Raw genomic sequence first — 16,622 nt, 5'->3', positions numbered from 1 at the left:
GAGTCGGGCACCGTCCGGAGGGCAGCGGGAGCCGCGCACCGCGGATAACCCCGCGGTCCTCCGACGTCTCCAGCTGTGCTTTTCGGGGCGACGTGCCGCTTAAACAAAAATCTGTTCCCCGCTCCGGTGGGTTCTCGTTGTGTGTTTCGCTCCTGGCGCGCTCCGTGCGCGTTAGCCGTGAGGTAGGGCTGACTCCGGATGAGGTGCAGAAGCGAGCGCCGCTCCCAGCACGCGGCCCCGCGCCCGTCCCGCTGCCGCCGGCGGTCCGCCCGTGTTGTCGGCTCTGCCCCGCTGTGTCCGCTGCTCGGCACGAGGAAGAAGGGCTGTCGCTGTTACTTACTTATTTATTTATTTTCTTTCCTGCCCACGTCTCAAGAAAATAGGTTAATTAAATCCAGGCGCTTCAGGATGGCGCTGAGTTGATGAAATGTCCATTTGAGGGCGAATTAAGCTGTTTGAGCTTTAAATACTCCGTTACTTGAAGCCGTTTGGAATTATTCCCCAGTACACTTGCTGGTTTATTTTTATTAGGAGATGTGGAATGGCTGGAAAGAGGGCACTTAACTAGTGCACTCCTTCCTTGTGGGATGATTTCTATGCCCCGTGATTTTCCTGAGCTCTAATGCTGGTAACAGACCCAAGAAGGGACACAGGTTGTTGTGGCTTCACCCCTCGGCTCTCATTGAGAACACTCACAGAGTTCCAGATGCCTCTTTCTCCTTTTCTAAGTCTGGTTCACATGCTTGGCATTTTGCATGAAGCCGTAGGTAACCGCAGCTTCAATTCCACGAGCTTCACTTTATTATTACAATAATTATTATTATTCCTAGCAGTGACTAACCAGTAGAGTTCCCAATCCCATATCACCTTTCTCCTTGCTCTGATGTCCAGCCACACACTGCATTAGGCTATGACTGTCCTGTTTGCTTTGTACAGGACCCAGGTCTGGAAGCTGGGAGGGGAACTGTAGGGTAGGGAGATGCTCTCTGTGCAGGTGTAGGTACACACTGTGCTCTGAGGTGCTGCTTAGCAGCTGTGGTCAGGCTGACACTGCTGCACGGTCACTGAGGGCAGGAAGTGATGCTGAGCTCTAATGGAGTTAGCTTGTTGCAACAGTGCATGTGCAGCCAGCTCACTTACTTTTGAAAGCGTGTATATCATCTTAAAGAATTGGGTCTAATTAGAACACCTATGCATGTATATCTAATAGGCTTTCCTTTGCTTATTGTGTACTATAAATTTTGTTGCATGCTCTCTAGGTGAAATGTGACATTATTATGGCAGTCTTGGATCTTATGGTTTCTATTTATAAGAATGAATTTTCAGTTGCTACAAAGAGTACTCTAAGCAATTCATATAGGAACTCTATTTCCAACAGGAAGGTTTCCCTCCTTTTGCAGCTGATGTACTTTAGGATTAACTTTGATTTGTTCTCAGCTCTTTGAGATGTGAGGTTTTGGTGCCTATCCTCTGCCACTGAATTTACAAAGTGGGGACAGGCATTGCTTTTAGTTGAATGCAGCTGCCACTTGTGGTACCAGTATGTGAATCTTCCAATACTGTGCCTGGAATTATTGCATTATTGCTCTAGTTCCTTATCTATCTGAAGGATGAGGAGGCGTTGTGTATGTAATGTTGTGGGTACTTGTCTGTATTCTGCTGACATAGAAATTGACACTGACAAATGTATTTTAATTGCCTTAGAGTAATTTGCACTGCCTGCTGTCAGGGTTAAGAGACGTGGGTGCTGATGGTAATATGACAATGTAAGTAAGACAGGAAACAAAACAGTCAAGAAACACACTGCTGAGGGTCTGACAGAACCAGTGTCCATAACTCATTCTCCTGTCTGTCTGCCTTAGGTTGCTCCTTCTGCAGAGTCCTCTTCCTGCTGCTTGTGGCTTTCATGTAGCGCTTATCATGTGTGCAGAAACACCAGATTGTTTCAGATGAAGTAATGACATGAATTAATGCAGTATTTTTAGTGCTAGTTTTGGAGCTCTGTCAGTGTGAAGCCCACAGCATATTGTTTCACATGAACTGAGACAAAACAAAAGTTAAGGGCAGCCTCAGAGAGAAGGAAGAAAATAAAGAACTCAGCTTCTTTCTCACTTGAAGTGTCTGAACTGAGATGACTGCTAACAAACAGCCCTCCACTCAGATAACTTTTGTATCGTTACAGATGTAATGGCAGTTGTGGCACACATTGTCAGTAAAAGCACAGTGCTGGCTGAGGTCGGTCAGTGCAGTACAGCTCAGCCCACACGGCCCTGCCTGCCTGGTGCGCAGAGCTCTGCTGACTCAATGCAAGCTCCTTAGGGTACGAGTCACGTGTTAATATCTAGCAGTGAGCATAACAGTGCTTAATTCTGTTTCAGTGTCTGGGTGTTCCATGGTGCTAACCACAGAAGTAAAAACAAATAGACTTCTGATGTGGAAGGCTCTGAGCAATTTTTACGATGTGCGCTTGCTGAGAATTCTGTCTTCGGCTGAAGGCTGTCCTTCATATAGTTCTTGAGGTGCTTTTTTTCCTGAGGAAGATAAATACCAATAAATGTGGCTTGATAGGAATCCTTGTTATGTGCAACAGAAGAGAGGAAATGAGTGAGGACTGACTTTCGCTGACCTCTGGGCCTTGAGTTGAACCAGTGCATTCAGTACACTAGGAGCGTTCAGAAATGGCTAGGAGCTCAGAGTGATCTCTGAGTGTACTAATCGCATGTCTGATTGCAAGAAAGCCTGATACAGTGACGGCCTAATAGCATCTTAGTAAATTACGGGAGGAAGGCAGCATATGTGCTTCCTCACATGCCTCTGGCGTTGCTCTGCAGTTTTATAACGGCTTAAATTGAATTTGAACAATTCGTCCTTTGCAGTCACTATATAGAATATTAGCCAAGCTCTGTGTCCCTTGTCTGACCAAGAGGTGTGCATGGATTTTTGGCTTGAGATTTCTCCTTTCCATGTCCGGCTGTTAAGATATGAGCACCTGACCTGGACATTTACTCCTTGATCTTTCAGTTGTGGGGGTTTTGTTGGTTGAATCATATTTAGATTGGCAAATATAAATATTGCCATTTCAATGATTTTTTTTCCCTCTGAATGTTTTATTTGGTACTTGTGTTAATATATGCACAAACAAATTTACCTTTCTTCTTTCTTCTAATTCAGTGCATGAATTGGTAATCTTTTGATTTATCACTTCACAATAGCATTTTATGCTATCTTCAAACTCTGCCTGCATGTTGGTTAAATTCAACCCCTCTGTCCTCCCAAAAAAATCAGCAAAAATGTTAGTACATTGCACAATGAATGTCAAGCAGTGCTTGTATTTAACTGTGGCTCCTAGAAGAAAGACAATAATAATCCACAATAATGAAGCTGGGAAACTAATAATCCTTGTTTGCACCCATATTAATTTTAGATCTATTCTTTGTTTATGGTAACGTTCTGTGTTGCACTTTATTGCTGAGTTTCTTTAGTGACTTTGCTGCCAGTAGAAGAATGTGAAGCATTGGGCTTTCTGTCCAGGTGGTGTATCCTCTCATTAATGGTTTTAGAATTGAAGTCTGAAGCGGTTCCCTGGCTGAAGGCAGTCTTACTCTTTCCACACGTAATTTGTGCCATTTCTGTTATCACTACTTAGGGTAGTACCTCTATGACTCTTTTCACCAGGTGTCATCTCTTATCTATTTTTACACAGAGAGTGGAACGCATTGGAACAGGCTGCCCAAGGAGGTTGTGGATGCCCCATCCCTGGAGGCATTCAAGGCCAGGCTGGATGTGGCTCTGGGCAGCCTGGTCTGGTGGTTGGCGACCCTGCACATAGCAGGTGGGCTGAAACTAGATGAGCATTGTGGTCCTTTTCAACCCAGGCCGTTCTGTGTTTCTGTGATTTATGATCGTCATCACTCGTTCACTTTGAGATCACCTTTCTCTGACACTGTCATTTTTATTCCCCTACGTTCTGAAGGTTTTTCCTACTCAGTGTGTATGCATTATTCTTCTGTTTGTTGTTTGTTCCATTTTTCATGTATTGTTGGTGAAACTGAATGAAACTTCCAGTCTTAACAGTTCCAATAAAGAACAACTGTGTGGGTTTACACAATTGCCCTAAGCATTTGCTTCTTTCTGCCTGGGCAGTAGCTGAAACCACAGAAGCGACAAATTCAGACTGGCTTGTCAGTCCCCAGCAGAGCGGTGTGTGTGGGAGACTTTATCCTTCTCAGCGCACAAGTCTGTCTGTGTCATTCTTAATTCTGCTTGTTACAGAAGGTTGTCTTGCCCTTCAAGTTTTTAAATGAGCAGAGAAGGATACTGCTCTCTGGTACAACTTTGTTCTATCTTAACAACCGTTTACTCATACTATTTTTTGTTGTTGAAATCATAGAATCCATGGAATAGAACTGTGGAATCAGCAAGATTAAAAAGACCTACAAGATCACCTAGTCCAACCATCCACCTATCACCAATATTTCCCACTAAACCATGTCCCTCAGTACAACATCTAAATGATTCTTGAACACCTCCAAGTTTGGCGATTCCACTATCCTGTTCCTGGCAGCCTGTTCCAGCATTTGACACTCTTTCTGGATTTTTCCTAACATCCAACCTCAACTTCCCCCGGTGCAACTTGAGACCATTCCCTCTTGTCCTATCACTAGTTACATAGGAGAAGAGGCCAACCCCCACCTCACCACAGCCTCCCTTCAGAAGGGTGGTAAGGTCTCCCCTGAGCCTCTTACAGACTAAATACTCCCATCTCCCTCAGCTGCTCCAGGCCCTTCACCGGCTTTATTGCCTTTCTCTGGACATGCTCTAGGGCCTTGATGTCTTTCTTGTAGTGAAGGACCCAGAACTGAACACAATACTCGAGGTGCAGCCTCAACAGGGCTGAGTACAGAGGGATAATCATTTCCCTGCTCCTTCTGACAACAGACAGGATGCCATTGGCCTTCTTGGCCACCTGGGCACACTGCTGGCTCATGTTCAGCTGTTGACCAATACCCCCGGTCCATTTCCTCTCCACAGTCTTCCAGCCACTCTCCCCCAAGTCTGTAGCATTGGCTGGTGTTGTTGTGGCTGAAGAGCAGGACCCAGCACTTGGACTTGTTGAACTTCATCCAGTTGGCCTCAGCCCAGCGATTAGCTTGTCCAGATCCATCTGAAGGGCCTTATTACCCTCTGGCAGATGGATGCTTCCTTCCAACTTGTTGTCATCTGCAAACTCACTGAGGGCACACTCAATGCCCTCATCCAAGTTGTCAATAAAATATCGAACATGACAGGCCCCAGTATCAACCTCTGGGGAACACCACTCATGACTGATCACCAGCTGGTTTTAACTCTGTTCCCCACCACTCTCTGGGCCTGGCCATCCAGCCAGCGCTTTACCCAGCAAAAAGTGTATCTGTCCAAACCATAGGCTGCCAGCTTCTCCAGGAGAATACTGGGGGAGACAATATTGAAGGCTTTGTCTCCATTCATTTCAGTGCGATTATTTTGTAGTGTGTCCAGAAAAGCCTTGAGAAAGAATGGAAAGAGTTTCTTTGTAGCCCTACACGAAACATGCGATTCTAAGAGAGCTTTTGCTGTCTTGTCTGTAATTGCAAGAGATGGCTTTAAAACCAGTCCTGATAAGCTTTATTGTCACAAGGCTTCTGCTACTAACAGAAAAGCGGCAACATCTCCACTAAACGAGATGCAGAGCACGTCTTGCACATATTGGTGTCTGAAGCTGCTCTGGCTGCAACCAAAGAAGCTTGTTTAATAGTCCTATAAAATACTGTCTGCTGTCAAAGTGAACAGTTTCTGTATCTCCCATGTGTGATAAATAGGAGTGCTGAGATCCCCCAGACACAACACTGATAGCATGAACTGTGAACTTATAATGTAGTGGCAGGGTAGAAGGGAAGTTTCATTTTGAAGTTGTCACTTTCCAAATATTTTAATTAAAAGAAAAAGGAAGTGACTCTTAATTGTCTGTGGCACTGCTTGCGCACTTTATGTAAATTATCAGTAGCAGTGGGGATCCCCAGGCACCTCCTGGTCATTACCATTCGCCTACTGGGGAGCTGATGCAGTTCACCTCAAAGGATGTGGGTTACAGAAAGCCTTTGCTCACGTGGTGAGATGACTCTGCTTGGAGTTTGTGGTGCCTTTCTCAGGTTCCCTCCCTGAATACCTTGCTGCTTGTCAAAGGCATGCAGGTTGATACTTGCTGAGAGATTCCTTTCTACAATTTAGAAACTTTTTTTTTTTCTTTTCTTTTTCCCTCTCCTAATGGGATGTATCTGTCTGCTGCTCAGTGATATGTGCAATCATTTGGGTAGCAGATGTTCAAAGAGCAAGGTAGCATGTATCACACAGTTTGTATCCAGCAAATTGTAGGTCTTTGCTTTTTAAATAAGTGAGAATGGCACAAAAGAATGCCCTATTGCATTTATTTTTTTCCCCCAAGACTATACAGTAAGATTTCTCCTTAATGCTTTTGCTAACAAGCAAGAGTGATTAATAAACCACTGTGGTCTGTGCTGGTGTTGTGATGTCCTGGAAACTTCTCAGAAATGGATTTTGCTTGCAATTAGACAGGGTTAACTGGGTTTGTGGAATAACTCAGAACAGTTATCTGTAGTTTCTTTAAAAGATAGCATTCTGTTAGTGGTTTTATCACTTGTTAAGATGTAGAAGAGGACAAGAGAGGATGGGCACAAACTGATACATGGGAAATGAGAAACAACAAGAAATTGTATATGGGAGAGGGAAGAATCTAGACTAAATCTACTTCTGTTACTGAAGTCTAGCCATTTCGGGGAAGAAGAGCTATTTCTTTTTAAGTCCCAACAGTTGGAGGAGGAGAACTTTTGGTGCTGGTCTACAGGACTTTGTCATGTCCTGGCAAGAAAGTTACCAGCTTTTGGGAAGTGAATTTGGTAGGTGTACCCTTTGGAGCATCAACACATACTGTTTATTGAATAAAATGTTGGGGGATTAAGACTGATCACGAATCTTCATTTGCTTACCTGTTGGTGGCTGTGGTGTTGGTACCACTGCCAGGTTGAGAGGGCACCCAACTGGGGAAGTGAAATGCAAAATAAACACAATATTTGCATGCTGAGTAAAAAAGTGGGACAAAATATTACAATTGCTTCTTGTCGTTTTTAACTGAATGATGCTAATAATTTATACTGAATGACTGCTGTGTGTGAATCCTGATAGACAGCTTAGCAACTCCAAAACCAGTAAGTCAAAAGTACCAGTTTGGGCTTAGCTTACATTATAGATTTCTTGCTGGCTGGGTAAAAATTCTTACATCATTGCCACAGCTGCTGACATTCAGGAAGTATGAAACCCGTTCATTCATTCATTCTTTCCTGTGATGTGAGTTTTTACTGTTGGTTTGTTTTGTTTTGTATTTTAAGAGGAAAGGTACAACCTCTGAATTTATTCCACTTATCTTGTCTATAAGGCAATAAAACTAGAAGCATTTAGTATCACATTAACCTTATGGATCTTATAAAATGAAGGCTCACTGAATGTCTTCTAGCGCTTAGAGAGTTACAGATAGCTGAGAAAAGGGAACTTAATGAAGTAGAGAACTGCTGCTATGAATAAATAAAGTCCTTGCCTTTTAGCTGATGTCCAACTATATGGCCTATTAGCTGTGTAGTTGAAACAAACTAAGAACTGACGAGCACAACTTATTTTTCCCATTCAATTTACTGAATAAATATGGAAAATCGTGCCAGATTCAAAAATAAGATGTTAGAATTTTCCACAGAACAGCAGAATCACAGGCTTTTTTCCACACGCTTCTTTTTTTCCCACATATTATAATCTATTGTATTTTATCCTTTGAAATTCAACAGGATCAACACTTTTTGCAAATTCACAGCTGAGCCATTTCCAGGATGTTACTCAGGCAAATGAAATTTTTTCCTTGGAAAAAAAAATTATTGGTAGACTTTCACAAAATAGAATGTTTGATAAGAGTGACTAGTAAAATATTTTTTTTTCCTCTCTTATTGCAGGAGCACTTAAGCATCCAAGGTCACTTTCTTCTGCTACGTCATATATGTGGAATTGCTGGTGTAGTGAGGATCCCTTACTGGTGATAATCTTACATTTCAAAAGATCAAATTTCAAGTAATGGGACACCACTGATCGTTTCTGAATGCATGCGAGGTCATTGTTTTTATCAGGCAAGCTTCTGCAATCTCCTTTTAGACCTAGCTGATTATTATGATAAGCTGGACAGGGAAGATCTTCTTCCATTTATTCCTGGCTGTATCTTTGTCCCTCTTCTTACTTTAAAGCATATGACTTTCTCAATTCCTTTGTAAGTGGCAGTGATACAGTGACTGTATTAAGCTGTCAAATGCCTGAGTGCTCTCACTTCAGGAGATACTTGTGGAGCTTCTGTGATGGTGGCTGTTGTGAGCTATAAAGACCTAGCAAAACTTTGTCTTTGTGGCATGGGTCAGTACTCGAAAACATAAACAACTTTCTGACTCTGGATGATGTATCAGTCTTGGTAATTCAGACATAGTGACAGTTTGTATTGAATTATCACATTTTTATTGCCAAATGAGCTTCCATTATTTACTTAACCATGTACTCTGGTCATATTAAACATAGAAATATCCTATATGCAGTGCAGAGCAAGAGTTGTGTGCTGTTTTCAAATGAAACTATTAAACAGAATTTTAGTGTGCAGAGCTCTACTACCTAAGGATCACCTTCATTTGCTGTTACGTGAATTTTATCTTCTGGAAAATAAAATGTCTGTTGGATGTTAGGAAGATGTAACACCTCTCTCAGGACAGCTTGTCTCCCAGATTCCAGCATTTGCATCTTGCAGAACTTGAATTAATGAGGGAATTTCATACTTAACTTCATTGCCAACAGTCCTGAAGTGCATTGCCACTCAGTCAGCTGTTACACTGGGACAGAGGAGGTGTAAATGAAACCATCTAAGGAAACTAGAGATGAAGGCTGGGAATCCAGATTTTTTATATGAATACATATAGCTTCTTATTCCAGTTGACCAAACTGTTTGTTTCGGTTTGTTGTTGTTGTTGTTTTTAACTTCCCTGTGGTTCCTTCTTGACCCTTCTTGATGGGCATCTCTGAGCAAAGCAAAGTCATCTTATAAAACTTTTTATAACCACTGAACGAATACCTTTGAAACACTTGTGTGTGAAAAAGTTTTGTGGAAGTAGGAAAAATGCAAGCAGAATTCACAAGTTGTAGCCTGGGTAGATTGGAATAAATAAATATTTATTAAAAAAAAAAAGAAAAAAGAAAAAAAAAAAGGTCTGGTGGAAGGGAAACTCTAGCACATCTCATGTCCATGCTGTCTGAGTTGTAATGGTTTGCTGTTTATGTTAGATTTGCACTGGATTTACAAGTTAGATTGTAAAGGCTCAAAAGCTGAAGCACAGGAGTCTTTTTTCTTTTGTAAAAAAACCAAAAAACTTTGATCTCTTATCATGCATTTGATAGCATGAAGTGATCCTAAGGAAATTTGCTGAATAACAGTCATGTCTTTGTGGAGAGAAGTTCACTGGACTACTTGTTAAGAAGTAGATGAAAGGATATGGGTGAGTTCCCAAAAGTAAAACTTACACATGTAAGTCAGTTTCATCTGACAGTGTCTGTAATGTGAGCCTTATGCAGTAAAGAGGAAAATACTATATATTCATTTAACAGCTTAAATTTTAAAAATTAAATGAAAAGGTTCACATAAGTCATAATCAAGTTATAATTTTCATCCTGATTGCCCTCTTTTGGGGAGTTGAAGGCACATGTTCTGATCCCTGCGCAGAGGTTTAAAAATGCCTGTTTGTGTGTATCAGCCTTCCAGAACTCTGGGAATTGCTGTGATTCGGAATATGGGAGCACGCAAAGTATTCTCATCTTTGAAAATCTGTCCTTGAATCAGTAAGAAAATACCAACAAATCTCAAGTCAAATGCTACACGTGCTCAGTTGCTTAAACATAGATTCCAAAAAGTATTATTTCTTTGATCTGCAACTTTTTGAAATTAATATTCTGTAAATATCCTTAACCCCCTTCCTTCCTCTTACACCTTCACAAAAAAGATTCTTGAGTAAAGTTGAAATTTTGATGTTTTGGTGAAGAGATTCACTTTAAATTTATATATAAATCAGTTTTTGGAGGGAAGTTTTAACTTTATTCCTGCGCTTTAACGTATGATGTGCAACTTATCTTTAATCAGTTCCTTCTCTGCCATTTTAGGAAGGCTTGGAGAGGCCTACCTATTCAGGCTCTTTCATCTTAGAATTGTCTACTGCACACTGCATACCATGAGGGATTTCAAGACTGATTTCTGCAGCAGCTCAGCAGTTCTGGTTTGGATTTCCGGATTCTTCAGCACTCCTGACTTCTATAGCTAATTCCTTTTGCTTATTATTCTCTTGTTGGAGAAGTAAATCTCTTGTAATGCACAGTTCCCTGTGATTATAATGAAATCTGTATCAAAGCTGGATTTTTGGGATCCATTTCAGACCTGCAGCATTCCATACAGGATGGTTTTTCTTTGAAGTGCCTTTCTGGACCAAAACAGAGTGTATTCTTTCTTTGTAATGTCTCAGTTTTATATAATGTATCTATTTTAGTCTATCACAGTTTTAAGTTGTGTAGATATGCACCACCCATACATCCACTTCTGTTTTTTCTGAATAACAAGATGTGCTTTAGCTGCCACGGCTCTCTAGTCCCTGTTATTTTTAGGCTTATATTTAATACCCAATTCAAGTTCTTCCGCTTTGTAGGTCTTTTTTTTTCTTTTTTTCCCCCTCTTTAATTATTATTATTTTAAAACTAGTACACTGATACTTCAAAACATTTGCTGTGGTCATGCAAATTTGACTGGGCAGTCTACTTGTCTGCCTGACCCCGCTGTCATCCATGTTAGGGCTTTGTCTTCTATCAAAAGATCAGAGAGAAGAATCCTTCTTGGCCACATCCTCATATTCCTCTGCTAGTGCAGTGAGGCTGCATGCCAGCACTTCGTGGGTGCCCGATAACTTTCACTTCTCACTTCCAGCTGTCAGTCCCTTCTCGGGTGTGTCACCTTGTCCCCCAAGTTCAGTGTCTTGATCTCATGAATGAAGTCCATTTATGAGGAAAGTAGCCACAAGTAACTCTGAGTACTCAGGAGTTTCACCCACCTTTCTCTCTTTCTTATTTTAATTTCTCTTAAATCACCTGAGATGTGGCTGGATCAGTTGTTTGAAGTCTTGCTATATAAATAACCTTCAGGGCTTTTCCTCCCAATCTGTTCTCGAACTGTATTTTGACGAACCTTGAAGAGCCAGGAGAATTACAGCTTTGGTTCAGCAGGGAAGTACCTAAAGTACAAAGAGGGGGGCAGAAGGCCTTCATTTGTGAATTGTTTGATCTGATGGTGAAAACATTCACCTAAATGTAACTTGAGATGTCTGTCTATCTAAATTCACATTAAGTGTGCATCTATCTACAGATAAATATTTGTATGAGAGAAAACATATATCTGAAGTCATATAAAAGTGAAAATATATATAAATATATATTTTTATTTCCCCATAATGTCACATATATAGCAATAGCTGTTGTTGCAATTTTTCCCCAGCTATTATTACAGCTGAATGAAGCAATCTTGCAGGTCACAAGATGCAGAGAAAAGCATCTGGTAAATTAATGCATTCTGGAATGTGTAGACACGTAATTGGCCGTTTCTATTTCTGTTTATTTGTGCAGGAAAAATTCTTTGAATAAGCCAACTTTGAGTAGGTTGCAGCTTCTGAACAATGACAGAAATTTTATTCTCATGAGTTTTGTTGTTTTAATTAATGGAAAAGCAGTTATGTTACTGTTTCCATGGAAGTTTTGTAAATATTGAGGTTTCAATTGTCCTGACTTGAAACTGAATGTGCTCTGCTTCTTTGATTTTCTGCGTGCAGGTGTGAGACTAAGAGGAACAGAAGGAGGGCTTATACTTATACAGATGTTCTAATTTTGGAGAGGAAAGTAAAACCACTCCAGTATTACTGAGGACAAGAAAACAAATCACCTTTTTCTAGTATCTTTTCTCTCTAATCTTCAGATCCAAATTTACTGGATGGCTACAGGTTATTACAGTTGCATGCTTCCTTTCCCAGACAAGTGTTTGCTTTGCCGTTGTCCACTGTTTTTTCATCTCTTTGTGCTTTTCTTTCTTTTTTTTTAGGACCATTTTTAAAAGGCAACATGTGATGCATCTCTTCTCTACTACATTTTGTACAATGGTTTTAAATATGGCTGGGAGATGCAACCACCCCTGGCGGGCTGCCCCCAATGCTGCCTGTGCCTGGCTGCCACCGCCAGCCAGCAGGACACTGAGTCCTGGGTCACTGCAGTTACCATATAATACTAGGAGTGCTTTTATCCACAAGAAGTGGGTGATGTTGAGTGTGCATTTATTTTTTAAATAGTCAGCTGTGCTGAATTACTGAATAGGCTGTTGTGATTGGCAAGGTTTTAAAACAGAAATGCTGTATGAGTGGCAGAAAGTCTTTGTATTAAGTCTCTAGAACATTTATCTCTATGTTTGGTATTGTTTGTCTGTATCTTGGTCTGCTACTTCAGAAAGCAAAGCCTTAGTGGCTCTGTTACTGCATTTACCAGAAGTGGATGGAAGAAGTCTGTGTCTGCACTGACAGCAGGGAGCCTTCCTTCTCTTCTGCTCTGTGTCAGCTCTGCTAGCAGGAGAGCATGGATGTTCTAATGTAAAACAGCACGTCAGGAGGCTTGCAATAAACAGCAAATACACAGAGTTCCTTTAACCTGGTCTATCCAGCCTTCCTCCTTGTCTTGGAAAGTGGTAGGCCAGGGGACAGGAAGTGTGGGATACTGGCTTTGGGCTTGTTCAGTGCAGGAGGTTCCTCCTGGCAGACCTCCAGCTGTGCTTCTGCATCGCGTGCTCAGCTCTGCAAGGCAAGCAGGGCTGGAGTCAACTGGCCCCTCTTTTCATCTCTAATGCCACATTCAGTAATTCTTACGGTCTGATGAATACTTTTTTTTCCATAAATAGCAACATTCTTGTCTGCATGCACCACAGACAAGGGGTGAAGTCAACAAGAATTCTTAAAAATAAGGTTTTTTTTTTTTTGGGGGGGGTGTTTGCTTTTTTAAATTAAGACCTCACCTCAGTAAAATGAGCAGAGGATAGACAAAGCCAGAGAGGAAAAATAGGTGGAGGAGGGAGAAAAGTCAGGTGATGGCACAGTGAGGAGGGGGGTGTAGAAAGGGTGTTGCAGTCAGTGGGAAGTCTGCTGTCTCATTACAGCAGTGATTTATGTCCATCCCCTATCCCCTCCCCCCCCAGCCTTGAGCAGTAGAAAAAGTGGGGAACTTCAGTTACATAATGACTTATAATGCTGGTTAACAAAAATGCTGAATCTATAGGATGTATTTCTAGTTGTCAGCCGAATTTTCTGCCTTTATCAGCTCAGAGAGGGAAATTAAAGCCTGCTGCATAGAACTTTGCATTTAAGATATTTGAAATCCTGATTTGGTGCAAGAAGGTAGAATAACTTGTTTCATGCCTTTATCAGGGTGGTGTAGTCTCTGCTGCTGTATCAGTTGTTGGACCTCTCGTATATGTAATGCCAGTACAAAAGCAGCAGGTGAGGATCAGGCTGCACACGTGTACAGGAGGACACTTGCCCTCGTCTTCTTCCCCTGTGCTGCTGAGCCAGGTGGTACACAGAGAAAAGCACGTGGGTACCAGGGCAGTAGCTTGACTGGAAGCATCGGGCAAGTGGGATTGAGTACAGCCTGCTAGTAGAGCAGAGAAATGGCAGTGCTTGGACAGAAGCAGGTATGTGTGCTTCACTCACTGGCTGTAATTGGAACCAGGGTGAGTGGTGGAAGAGGAGAGCAAACAGCAGCCTACTGCAACCAGGAGTGCTGCATGAGTATTTGAGACTCCAGCTTAAATTGTCTCAGTGGTTTGCTTTCTTTTTCTCTGTGATGATGCACAATTGGATATACCTATTTGCTTTTATTAACTTGAATTTTTTCTTCTTATTGAAAGATGGAAAAGCTGAGGGGGAGCTATTAGATTCCAAGTTATATTTAGCTTGGAGCAATTAAAGCTAGCACCACATAATGGCATTTGTAACTGGCTTATCTGTCATGCAAACTGTAAGATGTTAATGTGTGGTTTCAGTCAGACCTGGCATTACTGATGGCTTTTACTCACATGCATCGAAGTGAATTTAGAAGCCATGCCTATTGCTGGCTGATTCTGGCAAGATGCTTGCTTTCTTACTGCTACTTTGTTCTGAGTTCCATTTTCAGTGTCAATCAGCATAATTTCATGCCACTTCCAAAAATGGGGTAGCTGCTCTCTGTGTTCCTTTGTGCAGCTGCTTGGTTTGTTCTTTTTCTTGCATGGATATTGGCATCCATGCAATGAGCTAGTTCAGCTAACAGTGTGGCTAAAAATCTGGCTTTTTCCTGTCTGAGATTATTAGCTCAATTACTTGAGTTACTTGGATTTATTTCCCAATCTCATTCCAGTCATGTTGCTACTGGCTTGACCAGCAATTGCAGCAGGAACAAATGGCAAAACATTGAGAAGGTGAGAGAATTGGCCAATCACTCATGAAGGGCCTTGTTCTGCCTGCTGCACGCTTCTACCAAATGACATCTAATTGCCAGGTTTGGTATTCGTTTGTTGCAGGCTTTTCCAGAAATACTTAGAGATGTACTGTACCAATACTAGATAAGCTACATAAAAAGCTGAATGAATTGTGGAGCTGTGAAAAAATCAACTACTACATTTTTTTTTTCCTTCTTTTTGAACTTCCTTAGGTGCCAGATAATTGATTTCCTTTGTTCTGCATTAAATGAGCGTGTTTCTATGATGCTCACATGAGCTGTAGCTCCCCTCTGAGAGTTATGTTTGGTCTTCCTTTTGTCATTCTATTCCAGTGTATCGCACTCTACTTGTTCTGATGTCTGTGAAAGTGATAGTGAGAAGTTTTATGTTGCATCTCCACAAGTGGGGATTTTTTTTTCTTTTAGAATTACAAAAAAATTTAAACCATAGATGGACCAACAGGCTGTGAAGTGTTGCAGTTTATCTGGTCTGGATTTCCCAGATGATTTTAGGAAGTGTGCACCTATATTGCAGAATACTCGGCAACAGTATTTATTTTTTTTAATGAGAATAACTTATTACCTGTTGGCCTGTTCACTAGATGAGTTATAAAAGGACTGGAGTTATATAGATATCTGCATGGTCAAAGAACTACTGCTTTTGTCCTCCAGATTTAGAATCTGATCTTTATCTCCTAGGAGTGGAGGAGGTGATGTTTTATGCTATGCTATGTTCCCCTCCTTACCCCTCAAAAAAGTGCATTTTATTTGCAGACATTCTGAAATGCCTCTGTTCCCTGATGGACTTCTCAGGTACCTTTGGGAACACTGTTCAAGGTGAATGCCCCTATACTGGGCTTGTCCTATGTGGCATGTAGATCACAAATTCTGCAGTTGTAAAGGCAAGGCCAAAACTCTTGCACAAGGGGCTACGAAAGAAAGTGGAGAGCTGTAGGTACCGTTCTGTGTAACTCTTGGCTTTCTTTTCCTGTGACCTGTTGGGATTGCTGCGTAATGTCTGACCTTGTTGGTCCCCTTTAGGGTTCTGCTATTTCAGTGTGATATGGAATATACTCCTGATGAACAACATAATTTTCTCAGACTAATCTATATCAGATTATTCCTTCTATTTTTCTTACTTTGTTCATATCATCAACTCAATAAGTTAAAGGCCCTGTTTTTCAAAGCTAGGTATTTGTGTTTATTTGTAGGGGCTTATCATGAAGTTGTTATATTGCCTTGAAGATAAGAAGTTTATAATGAGGGACTGGTGGAGGTTTTTAATGCGAAGCAGCTTAATTTTTGAGATACTGGGAAAGATGCCAGCCATAGATTTGGGAAAGTCTGACTAATAAAATCGTAAAGCTGGTTCATCGCTCAAATATGTTATTATTTCAGCTGCCTCTGCCCACTGCAGGCTCCTACAGGCTAAAAATGTCAACGGGCTATTGCATTAATAGCTATTTTAAGTCACAAATCTTAAAAGGCAGCACAAATGACAGAACTTTGAATTAATATGAAATATCATGGTTAACGCAGCTCTTCCAGCCTTAATATTTTGATACACGAGCTCATACATTAAAAGATCAAATCCTAAAATTAGATCACAGATGTTTAGATTTCAAACCAGCTGGGTGTGGTGGTGGCATTTCTAGGAGTGTAACAAACAGAAGAAGTGAGGAATTCAGTGTAAACATGAAATTAGGAATTATTAAATATAGACAATTGGTGAAAGATGGCAAATGTGTTACTCAAAGCTCAGCGAGATGAAAACAGGAGAAAAGATTTATTTTCTTATCCTTCGGAAAACATGCCAATATTTTAAGAATAATACTAAATGAAGGCAGTAATGCCACTAACTCAGCAAGTACAAAATAATTTAGTTCTACTTCTGAAAAGAAGTCTATTCACAGCATGTCGAAACAGCATGTTAACTTATGTTAAACTGAAGTTTTAGAAGTTTTATATATATA

General features: G+C 41.1%; 1 protein-coding gene across 9 annotated transcripts in view; it reads left to right on the top strand.

Moving 5' to 3' along the window:
* OSBPL3 (oxysterol binding protein like 3) overlaps positions 1–16,622 on the top strand; it is a 91,447-nt gene that overhangs the window by 276 nt on the left and 74,549 nt on the right. The gene's annotated exons all lie outside the window — the stretch shown is intronic.

This window comes from Meleagris gallopavo, chromosome 6 (assembly GCF_000146605.3).
Source record: "Meleagris gallopavo isolate NT-WF06-2002-E0010 breed Aviagen turkey brand Nicholas breeding stock chromosome 6, Turkey_5.1, whole genome shotgun sequence".
In the NCBI taxonomy this organism is placed as follows: Eukaryota; Metazoa; Chordata; class Aves; order Galliformes; family Phasianidae; genus Meleagris; species Meleagris gallopavo.
Note: the sequence above shows the minus strand (reverse complement) of the source record. Positions and strands in the feature narration are given on the sequence as shown.